General features: G+C 33.1%; 1 protein-coding gene and 1 long non-coding RNA gene across 8 annotated transcripts in view; one reads left to right on the top strand and one right to left on the bottom strand.

Moving 5' to 3' along the window:
• The window catches only part of LOC129144269 (uncharacterized), a 39,178-nt gene extending 32,916 nt beyond the window's left edge, over window positions 1–6,262 (top strand). For 2 of the 3 annotated variants that reach the window (XR_008548544.1, XR_008548543.1), the window contains exons 2-3: window positions 4,291–4,587; window positions 5,913–6,262. This is a non-coding gene — a long non-coding RNA (uncharacterized LOC129144269). The remainder of the gene's footprint in view (window positions 1–4,290; window positions 4,588–5,912) is intronic. The other variant, XR_008548542.1, reaches the window with a different exon arrangement.
• The window catches only part of LOC112208034 (protein eyes shut homolog), a 327,262-nt gene that overhangs the window by 269,845 nt on the left and 42,624 nt on the right, over window positions 1–14,793 (bottom strand). The window lies entirely within an intron of this gene.

The raw sequence follows: 14,793 nt of genomic DNA, 5'->3' as shown, positions 1-14,793 counted from the left end.
ATTCTCTCTGTCTGGAATAATCTTTCCCCTGATTTTTGCCTGGTTATGTACTACTGATTCTTTAGCTATCACTTGACATGCCTTTGCATTGGAAAACCTCTGGGTCCTGGACTTATATACTCTCTCATAATTTGCATTCTTAACTCTTTTTATTCTTAACAAAATTGAAAATTAAATTATTTTTTATATTTAATAAGGCATTTCTGTATCCACCATTAAGCCATATGCTACCTAAAGACAAGCACCATGTGTCATTATCTCTGACATATCTTGTCACAGGCAAGCACAGTGCTATGATGAGAACATAACAGATACACAAAAGCATGTGATGGATAACTGCAGTACCTTATAATCAACTATTTTGAAAATGGTATTTCTAGGCTAATCATACTTAGCATCATTGTACCAATTTGTATGTTCATCTTAATATTTGCTAATTTTGATCATTTTTTCAAAACACATTTCTATTCTATAGCTTTCACTTTTCATAATTAAAGTTTAATAAAAAATGAACATTTTCATAACTTCAAAAAAAGGCTTTATCAATTATTCTAACGGCATTCAGAGTAAAAGGCAACTTAATTTGATTAATTTTGGATTTAGTTAAGTTAGAAGTTGCCAAATTATAATATAGTATATAACTGAATTTTATATATGTTAGATATTTACAAATTATGCATTGAATTCAAGTTTTAATATTTAACATCTGGTAACTTTTATGAAACAGATATTTTATTACTATATTTCAAAGTTTCCTGTTTTATTGCATTTTATTTACTTGAAATAAATAAATAACTGAAATACAGGATGAAGACAATAACAAAACTCACAGCTAACATTTATCATGAGCAGGTATAGGATAAGTGATTGACATATGCTATCTTATGTAACCCTCACAACCACCCAGAGGGGTAAACGCCACTATTCTCATTTAGACATGAGGAAACTATAGTCATAACTAGGTATCCAGTTCTAAAAAAGAAGCTTAACTCAAATGCTTGAGGCCCTGCCATGATGCACCACTACTTCATTGCATTAAACACAGTTTAAAATTAAACTACACATATCCTTAAAATTTATCTGTGGGAGCAGGAGAAATAAAACTAAGAAGAATGGTTGGTTTTATTAAAATCCCTTTCCTAATGTCACTGAGCAGTACAACATGTTTATAATTAAAATGAATGAAACTTAACATTGGCTTTATTCTTTTGTGATTCCTGCACGTAGCATCCTTCTCTACCACATAGCACAACATTATGGACAACAGCATGAGAACCATCTTTAATTCCGCCTCCTGTTTCCAGTAACTCCAGCAATAGGAGTCAATGTTGAAGATAATATGTAAATAAATCACTAATAATTCAGCATTACCCCTAGTTGGGCTAGGGAAGAGCATATATTATTTCAATGTACAGTCCAGTAAATCCTTTGTTTTTGGCCTCTGATGCGTAACCATTAAAGGTGCACCTTATTAAGAAATTCTTATGTAACATTTCTAGACATAAATGTCATCTGTCTTTCCAAAACTGTCTTTCAAAACAAACTTCTATTCAGCTATCTTTACATAGTTGAGTAGTATAGGACATTTGTTAAACATAAATGGAAAAAACCATATTCTTCAGAAACAAAATATTATTCATATTAGAAGATCAAATTGAGACTTTTTGCTTCTCTATAATATTTTATTAGTTGTCTGTTTTTCTTCTGATACTTCGGGTGAAACTGGTGCAAGCTAAGAGTTGAAAATCAATGCCTTAGGGCATGGGCTTTTAATACTACTACATATTAGAATCACCTTGAAACAGTAAATACATGAAAGCTGACAGCCCACCTCAGAACACTTAAGTTGTAATTGGATGGGGCCAGAATGTTTAGAGTTTGAAAAGTTTCAAGGTGTTTCTCATATGCATACACTATTGAAAACTACTCTTAAGAGGTAAGAAACCTAAACAAATAAAGTCTATTCTTAAAATTCAATTTTTCTACATACTCTCCCGTAACAAATTTCATGTATTTCCCACGATATTATTTTTTTATTCTCCCCATATACATTACAAAGAGGTCATTAGTACTCTAATTATATTTTGTCCTTCTCTTTAGGAAGTGTTTCTGTCAGGTATTATAATTATTTTACTTTATAATTATAATGCAATAATATTTTGCATTAAAAATTAATTAACACATAGAATGTACCAGGTATTGTTCCAAAAAACTTTTCCAATACTGAGTCTACAGCACTATCGCTATCTTCATTTCACAAACAAGGAACTTGGAGCATAGAGAAGGTCAAATAACTTGACTAAAAATCAGTCAGCTGTTAGGTAGCATAGACATGATACAACCCCAGAGCAGCATGGTTCTTGACTAATAATAACAAAATAATGAGTTGATAGTTATATAGCAATTAGAACAGCTCTGGCAAGTGTTAGGTTATTGCTTACTTCACTGTTATCATTATGATCATGATTATTATTATTTACTGTGTGATTACCATGCACTAGGCATAATGCTAAGAACTTTACATAGTTACACGGTTGTATATGCTTTATTTCATTTTAACCTCACAATATCCCTGTGAGATGAGAACACTTACTGCTGTAAGCAACTTGTCTCAGTCACCCAACCAATAAGCAGATGAGCCTGAACAAAAACCCATAGTTAAAACCATGGCGTTTTTCTTTTTCATTTTGTATCCTGTACAGGATTTAATAATAGTTTTCTAAAACAGTAGTAAACTATTATTTATTGAATTGAATTAAATTGAATTTGTATATCTATGATTCAAACTTAGTTACATTACTTTGCAGTAGAGACATTTTCCTTTTTTTATATATATTTTTGTCTGTCTTACTTAATATCTGTTAGCCTGACGTTCTTAAAAAATATCAGTTTATCAGATGAGTAGATTGCAAAAATTTTCTCCCATTCTGTAGGTTGCCTGTTCATTCTGATGGTAGTTTCTTTTGCTGTGCAGAAGCTCTTTGGTTTAATTAGATCCCATTTGTCAACTTTGGCTTTTGTTGCCATTGCTTTTGGTGTTTTAGACATGAAGTCCTTGCCCATGCCTATGTCCTGAATGGTATTGCCTAGGTTTTCTTCTAGGGTTTTTATGGTTTTAGGTCTAACATTTAAGTCTTTAATCCATCTTGAATTAATTTTTGTATAAGGTGTAAGGAAGGGATCCAGTTTCAGCTTTCTACATATGGCTAGCCAGTTTTCCCAGCACCATTTATTAAATAGGGAATCCTTTCCCCATTTCTTGTTTTGGTCAGGTTTGTCAAAGATCAGATGGTTGTAGATGTGCAGTATTATTTCTGAGGGCTCTGTTCTGTTCCATTGGTCTGTATCTCTGTTTTGGTACCAGTACCCTGCTGTTTTGGTTAGTGTAGCCTTGTAGTATAGTTTGATAGACTGGATTAAGAAAATGTGGCACATATACACCATGGAATATTATGCAGCCACAAAAAATGATGAGTTCATGTCCTTTGTAGGGACATGGATGAAGCTGGAAACCATCATTCTCAGCAAACTATCACAAGAACAAAAAACCAAACACCACATGTTCTCACTCATAGGTGGGAATTGAACAATGAGAACACATGGACACAGGAAGGGGAACATCACACACTGGGACCTGTTGTGTGGTAGGTGGAGGGGGGAGGGATAGCATTAGGAGATATACCTAATGTAAATGATGAGTTAATGGGTGCGGCACACCAACATGGCACATGTATACATATGTAACAAACCTGTACGTTGTGCACATGTACCCTAGAACTTAAAGTATAATTAAAAAAAAAAAAGAATCCATCATCCACATAACCTTGAGCCAATGACCTCCAGAAGCTTCACTTTCCTTATCTGTAAATTCAGATAATGGTACTTCACAGGACCGTTTGGAATCTAAGGAGTTAATGCATGTAAAATACCTAGCACATAAAGCGTCAATAAAACAGCTCTTTTATCTCAAAAAAAAATCAGTTTAGTTAAATAAAGGTTTATCTCTTTGGGAAATGTAAGAGAGAAAACAGTCTAGAATTGCGACATCACTGTCTTTTCACCAAATACAGAATATGGGTGTGGTAGGCAGCTTCTAAGGTGACCGCCAATGATCTCTGAGTCTTGGTATTCCTACTGTTGAGTCTGGGTTGGATTTAAAGACTTGTTTTTAATGAATGGAAAATATCAGAAATAATGGGATATTACTTTTGAGATTAAGTTATAAAAAGAAAGTATCTTCAGCCTTGAGCTCTGAGTGTTGCTATTTCTCTCTCCAACCCCCTACCTCAGTGGAAAAACAGCCTATTGCGAGCACCCCTATGAGGAGAGAGGTCCATCTGAAGACGAATTGATATCTCTCATCAACAGCCAGTAAAATTCTGAGGCCTGCCTATAGCTACATGAGTGAGTGTGAAAGAGCGTCTTTTGAGGCCTACTGTCAGTCCCTTTGACAAGTTTTGGGGTGGATTATCTTCCAATTCAGCTCTAAGATGACTGTGGCTAAATAACATCTTGGATAAGCTGATTCACTTCGGTGTCCTTAGAGACCTTGAGCCAGAGGAACACAACTGAACTACATTCACAACTGTGAGATAAGTTTTTTCTTAAGGCACTTCATTTGGGGATAAATTTTTATGCAGCAATAGATAACTAATAATTTATATTTTGGTTATGTGATATATGTGAATTCATTTTGGAATCTTCACATAAACTTCAAACAGATAGATATATATGCAGCTAGAACCAAATAAAAACAAAGGCCTACATTACTGAATATTGGGAAAGATGTGATTTTTATGTAAATGCACCATATGTGCAGATAACAAAAATGTGACCAATATGAATCCTGAAATGAAAGACAGGAGCAGGCACTATGAATTACAGGTTTTCATGTACAGTGAGGCTTCTCTCACAGACCAGTTCTCCACAGCATATTCTAGGTTAAATGCAGGAAGAATTTTTTTTTTTAAGTAAAGGTGTTTGATAATTCTCCTTATTAATGCCAAATATGTCAGTAGGCTTTCCATAAAAAAATAAGGAATGGTACATCATTTTCTTACTTTTTATTTATAAAACTAGAAATATTCATTACCATTAGAAAAATTGATTTGGATAACAAAGCATTTAAAATTGATATGGATGAAAAAGCATTGTTAATATCTTATTCTAACTATTTAGAGGGATGATAAGATTTTTGTTTCAGTAGTTCTAACAGAACAAAGTCATCAATTAGGGAAATGATAGTCCTTCAAGAACATCATTAGAATGATGCACTTCTGCTGAAGCCAGAGAACTGAAGCAACTCAAATTTGATACAGATTCACAAAGGATCAGAAGTTCAAAATATACTAATGCATATGAACATTATATTAGAGACCATTGCATCCCAAACTGGTATTTTACCTAATAATATATAAGCAGTTATAATATTTTTAAAAATGATTCATGCTCAAATAAGTTTGAGAAAAAAATGCTGGTTAGACAGGCTTGTTAATTGTAGGGCTCTCCTGTGCTTTAAATTACTAATACGCACGATTAATCTCTAAGAGTGAGCCAAGAAACAGCATTTCCTACCTTCATTTGAGCATTGAGATTTTTGTGAAGGCTAAACGATTAGCCTTGCCCAGAGTAATGTTCCATGGAACAATAAATGAGGAACACTCTTAAGTATCATAATTCAAAGAGTTCACAGTAAGCTACAAGAAAGCAGGAACCACCTTTAGCCATTCCCAGTGTACTCCCAGTACTAAGTACAGTACTGACAGTGCAGGCTTTTACTAGGAAATTACTGATGAATGAATAGATAGACACCCCCAAACTGTACATTGGAAAGTATTAGCTACATGCATATATTATTTTCAATTGTAGTCTTGCATCAAATAATGATTTATTTCTCTTCATCTTTCTACCAGCATCTCAATGCAAGGTCACTTCAGAAGTCTGGAGGCTTCTATAACAGCACACAGGATCAAAGGAAGGACCCTCCACTCAAGAATAATCTGTCATGACTGCGGCTAATATCAACGTTATCCAAGACCTTATTTAGGTTCCTTGAAAGCTGGTATCTGTGCAGCTTCCATTCAGGTGGAAGGTATTGAAATCATCATAGACTGGCAAAAATGGCCAAGCGCAGTGGCTTACACCTGTAATCCCAATACTTTGGGAGGTCAAGGCGGGCAGATCACTTGAGCTCAGTAGTTCGAAACCAGCATGGGCAACATGGTAAAACCCTGTCTCAACTGAAATAAAAAAGTTAACTGGACATGGTGGCATGCACCTGTAGTCCCAGCTGCTCAGGAAGCTGAGGTGGGAGGATCATTTGAGCCTGGGAAGTCAAGGCTGCAGTGAGCTGTGATCCGGCCACTGCACTCTAAACCTGGCAACAGAACAAAACCTTGTCAAAACAAAAACAAAACAAAACAAAACAAAACAAACAAACAAACAAACAAAAAAACTCTATTTTTAAGTCCTCACTGCTAAATGCAAAATTTTCTACCACAGGGTGGTAGTAATAGATTTCTGTTATTGAGAAGACTCTCCTCCCCACCCACCCAAAAAAAAAAAAAAAAAAAAAAAAAAACTAAAACTTTTCTCTCCAGGTATTTAGTAATTCCTTCTTTTTTTCTCTTTTATCAGGAAAACTGATACACTATTTTCAATGAGTTTTGGATTTTCTAAGGGCACACACAGAGAGAATAACTTTAGGCTACTTCTTGAAGATATAATTCAACGATTTTTAACCAATATTTATACCATCCAGCATCACCTGGATTATAGCCAATCGAACAAAGCATATGAACCAAGTAATCACACAATATCTGCATTGATGTGTTGCCTACATGCAGCAGAATGATCTGGATAGCTCACCAAAAACATAATTCATATATACCTTTTTTACTCCATTTGCCAACATACTTTATTTCAGAGAAATTTTAAATTATATCTCAGCTGTTTCTCAGAGCTCCTTTGTGGAAATTACATCCTGGTTTCTGTTCCATACTTGAGTAAACTACAGGCTTTCCAGTACATTGTCCATTGGACCAAAATCTGGAGCAAGAGAAATAGTGTTATGGCAGTCAGGACACAGTAGCTGGAGACAAACTATCTCGGTTCAAATTTTCGCTCTGTCACTTACTAACTCTTTATCCTTGAATGTATTATTTAACCTCTTTGCCTCATTTTCCACAACTGTCATCAAAGGGAGTAGTAATAGTATGAGTTAGGGTCATCACTTAAATTGAATGTATTAATACATGCATCACTTAGAACAGGTGTGTGGTGTACATATCTATATCTATATTTATATATCTATATCTATACAATCATCCCTCAGTATCCTCAGGGGATTGGGTTCAGGACTGCCTGCATATACCAAAATCCATGCATACTCAAGTCCCGCAGTCAGCCTTGTGGAAATCATGGACACAAAATGTTGGCCTTCCATATATGCGGATTTAGCTTCCTGCAAATACTATTTTTCTAGCTGATTTTGGCAGATGAATGTGAATGAGGAACCCACGTATAGTGATGGCCAACTGTAATTATTGAAAAAAATCTGCATATAAATGGATCTGCCTAGTTCAAACCATGTTGTTCAACGGTAAACTGTATATCTCTTCTGGACTCTCCATTTGGAAACACATGGACCCAGAGGATTTCTTCCTTTGCTTGTTTATTTTTATGTGAGTGTGGGCCCACATTTATCTCTATTGGCTGATCCAGAAGATTCACAGAGGTTATGTTCTTCATCTTGCTATCCCAACCGTCAGGTCCAAGACTTTGTATTATCTTTTTCTCTTACTTCATTGACTTGTAGATGCCCCTGGTCCTTGATCCATCTTTGTGAACTTAATGATTCAAACTCTCTTGTTTATAGCAGGTTTAAAAGAACAGCTCTTATTACTAGATGTTCAGAAAAATATAAATTTTATGTTTCTATTAAATTTAGAAGATCCTACCCATTTTTAGCATTAAAAAATATGAAATGTTTATTCAGATAAAAATTTAGTCCAGTAGATTTTCAGTGTCTTCTAGGTAAAAATGTTTAGTCTCCCAGACACCTTTCCTTCTTAGTTTTTGTCTCCTTAAGATAGTGCCTATTCATAGGGGAGGGGTTGGGGGGATAAATGGAACTTATTTTATAAGGTTTCATGGTGGTAGGGGAAGCAAACAAACAAATACCTTGAGGGCTATGTCCTCAGATTTCTACGGTTTCCAAAGAATTGGTTATGTGCTGTTGACACAGAATTGGTTATGTGCTGTTGACATCTGCTAGTGATCACTGCTGATTCTGTATCGAGTGTGAGTCTCTCAGCTTAGAAAGAATGTAAAAGTGATCATGTGATCAAGTGATCTTGATCAAGTGGAAGGTTCATCTCAGCTTCCACTGCACCTGTCACTTATGAGCTCTCGCTATAATTTCATTTTCCTTCATCTGGGGATAGCAGGTAGTGATTCCTAACCTTTTGTGCAAAGACCTCTGACTTCATACAGTTCTCCCATCAGCCTCTTGGTAAATTCTGAGTCCTGTTGTAACTCTGGAACCCAGGGTGGTTCCAAAAGGCTACAACATAGGGCCTTTTCTCCCTGACCTGTTGCATTGCTAAGTAATTATAGCTGAGCCCCTAGTGATTCAAGTAAACCTTCAAGAAGAACCTCATCCCAGACTCCTGGACTATGGGCAAGAGTTTTCTCCTCATTGTTATTCCTTCAATATATGTAACATACCTCATGGATAAGGATGGCTCTTATATTCTTATATAATCCTAAATTAAATGTCAACTATTAAGTATTATCTCTGACATCATCTTTATATTCCCTCCATCCTTATTCTCAAGCAAATGAAAGCTATACAACAACATAGGGAGGTACTCAGAAATGCAAATGATGAAAGCATAATGTCCCCTCATGAACACGAAAACAAGTTCCTGGTAATTTATGTGCATTTTGTGGTACCGCCAAATCCCAATCAGGAGAATAAGTACTGTGTATTGAAATTGTACCTCTGATTTCAAAATTAAAACATAAAAATTTTTAGTAGTTATATAATTATGTTAGTTGCATGAAATTTGTTTCTAAAATATGACTTTGACAAAGATATATATAGGACACATAGTAATCAAAACAAAAGTGGCAATTTTCTTGGTAGTACTATCTACCCTCATGGGCTATTCTATGGAATTCCTTTCCCTATTGTTTCAGGTAAGCCGTCAGTATATCTGTTTTGCAAAGAAAATAATGATACTGGGATTTTAGTACAAGTCATGTCACTTAGTTTCCATGTCTATTTCTTTATATGAGTTATTTTTCCTTTTAAAACTATCATTTATGTATCGTGATAGATTCAAAATATATCTAAATACACATTGCTTATTATGAATACTAAAGTTAAGTAATGCAGAATTTATAGATTCATACTCCAGTTTAAAATTAGGTAGCTTACATAGGGGCATTTATATTGTTTCATGGAAGCAAGTTTATTAGTGCTTTCCTTTCAAGCATAGCCTAAATACATTAAGATTAAATACATTAAGGTTAATTTGAGAGTAGTTTTAATTCCATAGGAACATACATTAGCCATATCTTTTCATCTGGAAAAAATTATAACAATAGCAAAACAATAAGTCTAATAATGTCTACAAAGAAACCATATGAGATTAGAAATATGAAACCTTGTATAAATCCCTCTTATCAGTCCCCATACAATTGTCTGAATCCCCATGGCTACAGTCAGTTATGCTTTTTTTTCCCCCACAGAGATACCAGCACCAATAAGAGAACAGTTTATTCTGCCTCTTGCAGTGATTTTTGTGAATATCTCGAAATATCGATAATAAGAAATGGGTCCAGTCAATGCATCTGATGGATGCTAATTCTATCCAGGAGACAATATTAACCTTTTCCACTGTAAGCCTATCAAATACTAGAGATCTAAGATGGAATAATAGCTCAAAATGAATTTCTCCATGAATAAAAATAGAACTGATTGTTAATTTTTCTCGAAACACAGATTAGTAAAACTGCAGCTGTTTCAAGAAGTGAATATGTGGGAAAATGTCAAGTGTGAGACATTTTTCTTTCTTGACCAATTAAAAGTAATAACATGCCAACTTTGAGAATAAAGTTGTGGGAAATAGTGGCAGTTTTTAAACTTTGTAAATAGAAATATCAAAACATATAATTAGTTTCAAATTTTTGGTTAATTAAACACAAATACCTATTTATCTGTTGTATTTTGCTTTCATAGTGGGCTTATAATGTTGGTATGAAGAAAATAAAAATAGCTTTATTGTTACAGCCTATGTAACAAAGCATGACAAAAACATCCAGATATCTAATTTCTCACTGGTCTGGGTCTTTCGCAGTGTGGATGCATAATTTTGTTATCAAATTGAATGGATATTTTTAAGGATATAATTACGTTTCTTGGGGAAGTTCAACAATTTAAAGTATCTTGTCAATGTTTTATATTTTCCATTCCTCCAAAACTTAAAATTAAGTAGTGAGTCACTGATTCAACAAGATGTACACAAAAGTATGTCTACTAGTATAAATTATAAATGTGAAAATATAGTTTAGAACTCTCATCATTAAAGTTATTGGGTTATAATAGAAACACATGTAATACATGTAAAAATGTATAACACAAGCTCAAGTTGAGTTATAAAAACACGTTTTGCTCATGAAATTTAATTTTTTACTAAATTTGATTAGTTGAGGCTTTTAAATAAACATAAACATTAATGAATTAAATAATGTATAATTCCACAAATGTTTTCTCCACATGCATCTTAGGCTATGGAAAAATATTTATCCATTCTTTCCACAAATATTTATTGAGCTTTGAAATATGCCAGACACTGTTCTTGGAAGCAAGAACACATGAATAAACAAAAACATTCTAAATGCTGGCCTTTGTGGTACTTGTGCTCATGTTTTGTATATTAAATAAAAAAGACAAAAACTATTTTTGTGACATTTGCAGTTTGTGGTTAAGCAGGCAGTAAACTCTTCTTCACACAAGTCAACAGGGGAAGCACAGGTTGTAAATATCTGAATGAAAGAGTGATGTGATACAGAATAATGTGTGAAGGCCCATTGTAGGGAAGAGACAGGGAAGCCTTTTTGAAGTGATAACTCCATGGCGTCACACACTTTTAAGTTTGCCTAAGACAGTTTTAATTCACATTTGTTGTCCTAACAGTCTGTCAGAGTAGCCTTTGCTCCACTCAAATATTTAGGAGAATGACTAAGGTAAAGTAGGAGACTGATTGTAAGCATTGAAGCAGGTTCGGTAAGGGATGGTTTTGATTGGGTTTAGGGTGATAGTAACTGAGATTCAGAAATGTGGATACACTTGATACAAATACTCTAAATAATCTTCTTTTCCATTCCTGTATTTAAGTCACTTATCTATTCAAAGAAAAAGTAGCATTCAAGACTCTAAAGTTCAAATAACAGAATGATACACCACTTCCTGCTTTAGAGGCTCACAGCCCATTTGAAAGAGACAGACAAATAAACACATGCATATAACTTAGAGCTACAGGAATCCTAGTGTAATTGGCAATGGGTAAGTGGATCACCAAGGAAAGAGAGGTGAATTCTAACTATATTCAAAAACAAAAAAGATTCACAGAGTAATGGACCATGGACTTGAGATTTAGAAGTGAATGATGGTCATTTGTCAATTGGGATAATATCTCTGTAGGTGTATGAGGTCCTAACTTTGGTGAATGAAAACTACAATTTGCCTTCATAAATTGCTTACATTTTTTCTGAAGAAAGATAGTTTTATAATTCCATTTATTAATATTTCTTTGAACCCCCTGTTACCTGAGAAGGCAATCTATTTTGAAATGAAAATAATAGAAGCTTAATACATTAACGTGGAAACACTTTATAATACATATCACATTGAAGAGTTCCTACATAAATACTCTTCTGTTCATTTTAAACTTGAGCTTTATTATCTGTTTTTTGTAAACCCCAGAGCTTTCTTAATGAGCACTATGAAAAATCTTTTAAATAAGACAAAAACATTTTAGGTTTCTATTCCTTTTTCCCCTCAGTGCTTTCAAAGAAATTTCTGAGCATAACCTGTTGTATAAATTATACTAGCAGGTTATGATTGTTTGGGGTACTTCCTTGATTTTTCACATTTAAAAATAAAACTGCTCATTTTTTTTTGTTTGTTTCAAACAGCAAGTAGAAAAATTGTCATACAGAATGTTACCTGCAAACTTTATCTTTGTTCATGTTTTAGATGATTTTCCTTGATTTGAATGACTTTTTTTTTCTTTTCAGGTACTTATATGTGAATTATTTTCAAATTGTACTTTTTAAGCAATAGATGCGGAAAAAATAGGAATACTGACTTATTATGTCCTCAAAGTCTCCTCTCAACAAATACCAAGAGATTTCCAGTTTTCTCTTACATAGTTTGGTTGGAATTAGCTCTGTTTTGATTAATAGTCATGAACAATGTGTTTGTTCTGCCCTGTTTTTTAAATATGGGAGGGAGTTGATGTTGGTAATTATTCATTATTTCTCTCAACTTTGCTATAAAACAGGAGGAATTTCATTCAACTTCCGATCACATTTGAATTAGATGCCAGAAGACTAATAATAAGTAATTTTACAATGTTGATGTGCGGGCAATTCTAGGGAAGACTCAAAACCCAGAATACATAAAAGGGAAAATTCACACAATTAATTACGTTTAAAAATTCACATGGAAACACATTAAAGAGTTCAAAAGAGAAAAGGGAAAAGTAAAGCCATGAAATACAAACTATCCACATGAGTACTAAAATATCAAAGTGTGGGTTATACATGTGTATATATTTGTCAAAATTTGGAATGTACACTTAGGGTTTGTGCATTTTATTATATGTAAATTTATATTAAAATAAATAAATTTGAACTCTAGTTAATGATAGTAATAATAAGGTATTTAAGCGAAAGTACGCTGATTCCTGCAAAGTATTTTAAATTGCATCCAAAAATAAGGTAGAATAATATATGGATAGGATGAAGGAAATATGGATTGGTTTGTGCCACAAGTTTAAATAAATATTAGTGTTAGAATCTAGGTGGTAGATCAATGATGTTCATTGTAAAAGACCTTTAAATTCACTGCCCCTTTTTTTTTTTTTTTTTTTTGAGACAGGGTCTTGCTCTGTCACACAGGCTGGAGTTCAGTGGCACAATCATGACTCACTGCGGCCTCAATTTCCCAGGCTCAAGCTAGTCTCCCACCTTAGTTTCCTGAGTAGTTGGGACTAAACGTGTGGCCGACCACGCCCAGCTATTTTTTTTTTTTTTTTTTTTTGTAGAGACTGGGGTCTCACTATTTTTCCCAGGCTGGTCTTGAACTCCTGGACTCAAGCAATCCTCCTGCCTTGGCCTCCCAAATTGCTGAGATTACAGGCATGAGTCACCATACTGGCTTTCACTGCACATTTGAAATTTTCATAATAAAATGTTGAAAAATTTCTACATGATGACTTCTAATAAATAATATAATGCAATTGAATACCAATTAAAAATTGCAGTGACATGAATGGTATCAATAACAAATTTAAAATAAACACACAAGTGAAAAAAATGAAAATAATGCATAACTTCATTGTCGATCACATAAATTAAAATTAAATTGATATTTATTCTATTATGTCTTGAAAGAAGAAAATAAATTATAATACACAAGGTTTTTGAGTGTGAGGGTGTTGAGAATTATATACAATGTCCACGTGTATATAAATTTGTACAGCCTTTTAGAAATACTCCTTTTGAATATATGTCTAATAAATTTAATGACATTACCTTTGATTCAGCAATTCAAATTTTAGAAATGTATTTTCATAAAACATTGAAAGACTGGACGCAAAGATATATATCCATAAGTTTATAGTTATCAAATTGAAAGTACATAACATACATATTTAGCAAAATTATTTGATTAAATACATTTGGTATAAATAATATGATTAAACTTTTTTATTGTATTGTAAGCACTGATATAGATTTATATTTATGGACATAAAAAGATAGCCACACTTTTTTGAGTGAAAAAGGCAAGCTATGAAAAATTATGTTGAATATATATGTGTGTGTAAGTGTGTATATATTTATATATGTTTGTATGCATAAAAGAATAAATGTCTGAAAATGCAGAATAAAATAAAATTTGCTATCTCTGGAAATGCTGTATTGTGCTCAATGTTTACTTTTATATATTTCCTTTTACACATTTCCTTTTACATATTTCAGTAGTTTGAAAAGTAAAAATAAACATTTACAGATAAAAACTTGAGGAAATATTTCACATCAGATATAATGAATAATTAATATTCTTAAAGTACTGAGTTCTTACAGTTAAAAACTACCAACAGTCGCAAATTTTTAAAAACAATATTTATTTACATGACAAAATGGTAGTCTCTAGGAAACACAGAGAATAAGAAATATAGAGAATAAGTATTCTTTACCTTCCACATATTTACAACCAGTATTCAAAAATAGTTTTAAAAACATGTTTAACCACTCTAAATGTACATTAATATTCTATACACACAAGTGTGAAATGATCACATCAAAGTAAAACTATTTATTGCTTTATATTTACTTACTACATATTCTAAGCTATACTAAAATGTATTTAAAATGTAATTGTAATTGCCTAAAGAAAGCATACGAGTTTGTATAAATAAAATACCATTTTCGTAAAATGAAATTCTAAGATAAATTTGTTGAATTTTGTTTTTTTGAAAAGGATTATAAATAACATTC

Source organism: Pan troglodytes, chromosome 5, assembly GCF_028858775.2.
Source record: "Pan troglodytes isolate AG18354 chromosome 5, NHGRI_mPanTro3-v2.0_pri, whole genome shotgun sequence".
NCBI lineage: Eukaryota > Metazoa > Chordata > Mammalia > Primates > Hominidae > Pan > Pan troglodytes.
Note: the sequence above shows the minus strand (reverse complement) of the source record. Positions and strands in the feature narration are given on the sequence as shown.